We start from the raw sequence: 5,115 nt of genomic DNA on the forward strand, positions 1-5,115 counted from the left end.
AATCCGAGGTGTTTGCAGCTTCCTGGCACGGTGGCTCCCAGATACTCTCTGGGTGACTCCTCTCTTGGCCTTTAGACTCCAGCAAGGCCAGGGTTAAACTGGATTCGCTACTCAGGCGAACGTGCAGCAGCTCACCGGAGCTTGCTGTGCTCTCGGCCTGCGTCTGCGGGTGTCTGGCTTGCCTCACTTCTGCGCTCCTCTGTTACCCATTTCAGCTCTGCCGGACCAGGTGCAGCCCATCTCCTCCCATGCAGGATGCAGTGGTGCGGCCCCAGGTCCAGATGGGCCTGCCCTCCATTAGGGAATAGGAGGCGCAGACCGCGGGCGCCGGCTGGCCTGTCCGAGGCAGTGGGAGGCGCAGACCGCGGGCGCCGGCTGGCCTGTCCGAGGCAGTGGGAGGCGCAGACCGCGGGCGCCGGCTGGCCTGTCCGAGGCAGTGGGAGGCGCAGACCGCGGGCGCCGGCTGGCCTGTCCGAGGCAGTGGGAGGCGCAGACCGCGGGCGCCGGCTGGCCTGTCCGAGGCAGTGGGAGGGGCAGACCGCGGGCGCCGGCTGGCCTGTCCGAGGCAGTGGGAGGCGCGGACCGCGGGCGCCGGCTGGCCTGTCCGAGGCAGTGGGAGGGGCGGACCGCGGGCGCCGGCTGGCCTGTCCGAGGCAGTGGGAGGGGCGGACCGCGGGCGCCGGCTGGCCTGTCCGAGGCAGTGGGAGGGCGGACCGCGGGCGCCGGCTGGCCTGTCCGAGGCAGTGGGAGGGGCGGACCGCGGGCGCCGGCTGGCCTGTCCGAGGCAGTGGGAGGCGCGGACCGCGGGCGCCGGCTGGCCTGTCCGAGGCAGTGGGAGGCGCGGACCGCGGGCGCCGGCTGGCCTGTCCGAGGCAGTGGGAGGCGCGGACCGCGGGCGCCGGCTGGCCTGTCCGAGGCAGTGGGAGGCGCGGACCGCGGGCGCCGGCTGGCCTGTCCGAGGCAGTGGGAGGCGCGGACCGCGGGCGCCGGCTGGCCTGTCCGAGGCAGTGGGAGGCGCGGACCGCGGGCGCCGGCTGGCCTGTCCGAGGCAGTGGGAGACGCGGACCGCGGGCGCCGGCTGGCCTGTCCGAGGCAGTGGGAGGCGCGGACCGCGGGCGCCGGCTGGCCTGTCCGAGGCAGTGGGAGGCGCGGACCGCGGGCGCCGGCTGGCCTGTCCGAGGCAGTGGGAGGGGCGGACCGCGGGCGCCGGCTGGCCTGTCCGAGGCAGTGGGAGGGGCGGACCGCGGGCGCCGGCTGGCCTGTCCGAGGCAGTGGGAGGGGCGGACCGCGGGCGCCGGCTGGCCTGTCCGAGGCAGTGGGAGGGGCGGACCGCGGGCGCCGGCTGGCCTGTCCGAGGCAGTGGGAGGGGCGGACCGCGGGCGCCGGCTGGCCTGTCCGAGGCAGTGGGAGGCGCAGACCGCGGGCGCCGACTGGCCTGTCCGAGGCAGTGGGAGGCGCAGACCGCGGGCGCCGGCTGGCCTGTCCGAGGCAGTGGGAGGCGCAGACCGCGGGCGCCGGCTGGCCTGTCCGAGGCAGTGGGAGCCCAGGGCCTGCTGGAAGTCCCAGCAATGGGGTGGGTACATTACTAGTCACTAATTCTGGTGGGGCTCGGTTTCTTTGCAACTTTGGCTTCCTTTCACATGCAGAACCCCCCCACCAGCACACGCTGTTCCGCCCCTGGAATTTGAGCTGTCTGCATAGAATTCCCCTCCTGGGATCCCGTCGAGCCCTAACTTCCTGCTGTCCATGCAGAGGATCTGTTGGGCGCTGGCTCCCTGCAGCGAGCTCTGGCTTTGCTGTTTGCAAGCAGCCAGGCTTGCGTGGCTAGGGGCGTGAGTGGCAGCACTACAAGCGGCTTTGGTCCTAGTCTAGCCGGAGTCTGAGGACCAGTAGCTCTGGGGGCAGGGGATGGTAATGGACACTCGTCTGTGAGGAGAGAGCCGCCGGGAAGCAATGAGGTGCTGTGCCCTCTGCAGCGAATGCCACGCCCGTCAGCGATCTGAGCGACCGGGCCAGCCGCGAGAGGCCACGCTGCGAGGCCGTGTTCCAGGGAGGATGCCAAGCGCATGACTGGACAGAGTGGGATTGTCTCTGCAACAGCTGCTCCGGCCAGGCTGGATCAGAGCCCAGGGCCAGCCAGCCCGGTATCCTGTCTCCGCTGGCGGCCAGCACTGCTGCTTCCCAGGCCTGGGGAGTTCGGGGTAACCTGCTTCCAGGGATGTCTCCTACTTCCCCGGATTAGAGGTCGGCTTGTGACAACTGTGATGGAGTTTTCCTGTTGAAAGTGTTTAATCCACGGCCACCTGGCCAGGCTTCTTGGCCCCTGACTGTCAGGCAGACGGCAAAGGAGCCAGGGCACAAAGTGGGAGGGGACCCGGGGGAGACCACACAAGTCCTGCACTAGTGCTGATGGCCCCTCAGCAGCACAGTGAGGACTGCAGGGGCCATGGCAAACTGATTCACCGTCCCCGACCCTGGGCTGCCCACAGGCTGTGGAACATTGCAGCCCAAGTCGGGGTGCTGGGAGCCCGCCTGGCCAGCTGACCCAGGAGGCTGTACAGGTGCAAAGACCCTCCCCATCGGGCATGTGCCGGGGCAGCTCCATAGCCTACCAAACCCTTGTGTCTGTTTTCCCCAGTGCAGTGACCCCAGTGTAAATATCACAGGGAGATCTCACAGCTCCTGCTGCCCCAGCTAGGGAGGAGATGGCCTCACCTGGACGGATCCCAGCTTCTCTGAACCTCCAGAGTATCCCAGTAACTCTAGCTGTGATACAAGATCTGTGGATAGGGGAACTTGGTGTCTGGGCACCAACGGCTAGACACAGCTGGGGCAAGCCATGGAGATGTCATCCCAGCGTGGGAGACTTCATCCCCAGCTCGCAGGCTGGAGGCTTTTTGATGTACCAGTAACAAGCTCCTGCTGCCTGCATGAGAGCGAAGCATTCCTGGCTCAGCATTGTACTAGGAGGTGACACCTTCCAGAAAGAACCTGCGTCTTGATGAACGACCCGGGGAGTGGAGGCCAGCCGCTCCGAGGCCGCCAGCCGCTCCGAGGCCACAAGACGCATCCTGCTGCGGCAGAAGTGGCTCAACATGGCAGTACGCCCAGAGTAGGAGCAGTAGTTCTCTGCCATGGCAGCAGCCTGAGGCTCAGTGGGTTAGGTGCCTTCCTGGCCGTGGTGCGGGGTAGGGGAACGAAGGGAGACCTGCGACAGGAATGCAGCGGCGCGCACGGCCCTTGCTGTGAGCGACTCGGTGAAGGGAGCCCTGGAGGAGCGGTCAGAGGCACAGCCTGGCCCCCACCAGGCGCTCGCAGCTGCCGCTGCCCCTTGGCTGTGCGTGAAGCATGGCCAGGAACCTCTTGGTGTTTGGGGAGAGATTTGGGCCGAGCAGCTGGGGTCAAGGAGGCGATTGCCTCGGTGACGCATTAAACAAGCCCTTGGGAAGGGGGTGTGTCCGGGAAAGGTGTTTGCCTGGCCCGGGTGAGCTCTCTTGCGCCAGGCGTCCCTGTAATCCGAACATTAGGAACCAAGGAGCAGAGAGAGCCGTGGGTAGAGCAGGGTCATGGGCAAGATTCACGATGTGACGGAGAGACTGCGGAGACTCATCCAGCCCTCGGATCGCTCCCCCTTCCTGCTTCTCCACGTGGGCACCAATGATACTGCCAAGAACGACCTTGAGCGGGTCACTGCAGACTACGTGGCTCTGGGAAGAAGGATAAAGGAGTTTGAGGTGCAAGTTCTCGTCCATCCTCCCTGTGCAGGGAAAAGGCCTGAGAAGAGACTGTTGAATTGTGGAAGTCAACGAATGGCTACACAGGTGGTGTCGGAGAGAAGCTTTGGATTCTTCGACCACAGGATGGTCCAAGAAGGAGGAGAGCTAGGCAGAGACGGGCTCCACCTCACGAAGAGCGGGAAGAGCATCTTGGCAAGCAGGCTGCTAACCTAGTGAGGAGGGCTTTAAACTAGGTTCACCAGGGGAAGGAGACCAAAGCCCTGAGGTAAGTGGGGAAGTGGGATATCGGGAGGAAGCACGAGCAGGAGAGTGCAAGAGGGGAGGGCTCCTGTCTCAGACTGAGAAAGCAGGACAATCAGCGAGTTATCTTAAGTGCCTAAACACAAATGCAAGAAGCCTGGGAACCAAGCAGGGAGAACTGGAAGTCCTGGCACAGTCAAGGAACTCTGATGTGCTTGGAATAACAGAGACTTGGTGGGATAACTCACATGACTGGAGCACTGTCATGGATGGATATAAACTGTTCAGGAAGGACAGGCAGGGCAGAAAAGGTGGGGGAGTTGCACTGTATGTAAGAGAGCAGTATGACTGCTCAGAGCTCCGGCATGAAACTGCAGAAAAACCTGAGAGTCTCTGGATTAAGTTTAGAAGTGTGAGCAACAAGGGGGATGTCGTGGTGGGAGTCTGCTATAGACACCAGCCCAGGGGATGAGGTGGACGAGGCTTTCTTCAGGCAACTAGAAGAAGTTACTAGACCCCAGGCCCTGGTTCTCATGAGATACTCCAATCACCCTGATACCTGCTGGGAGAGCAATACAGCAGTGCACAGACAATCCAGGAAGTTTTTGGAAAGTGTAGGGGACAATTTCCTGCTGCAAGTGCTGGAGGAACCAACTAGGGGCAGAGCTCTTCTTGACCTGCTGCTCACAAACAGGGAAGAATTAGTAGGGGAAGCAAAAGCGGATGGGAACCTGGGAGGCAGTGACCAGGAGATGGTCGAGTTCAGGATCCTGACACAAGGAAGAAAGGAGAGCAGCAGAATACGGCCCCTGGACTTCAGGAAAGCAGACTGTGACTCCTGCAGGGAACTGATGGGCAGGATCCCCTGGGAGAATAACATGATGGGGAAGGAGTCCAGGAGAGCTGGCTGTATTTCATCGGGTGACCTCTGATTCATGTGTTATGTGAAGGGGTAAATAACCCTTCCCTACTCACTTTCTCCACACCAGTCATCTTACAGACCTCGGTCATATCCCCCCTTAGTCGTCTCTTTGCCAGTCTCATTAATCTCTCCTCATACAGAAGCTGTTCTGTCCCCCTAATCAGTTTTGTTGCCATTCTCTGACCTTTTCCAATTATCTCTGTTTTGGGATGGGGG

This window comes from Mauremys mutica, chromosome 10 (genome assembly GCF_020497125.1).
Source record: "Mauremys mutica isolate MM-2020 ecotype Southern chromosome 10, ASM2049712v1, whole genome shotgun sequence".
NCBI classification, from domain to species: domain Eukaryota; kingdom Metazoa; phylum Chordata; order Testudines; family Geoemydidae; genus Mauremys; species Mauremys mutica.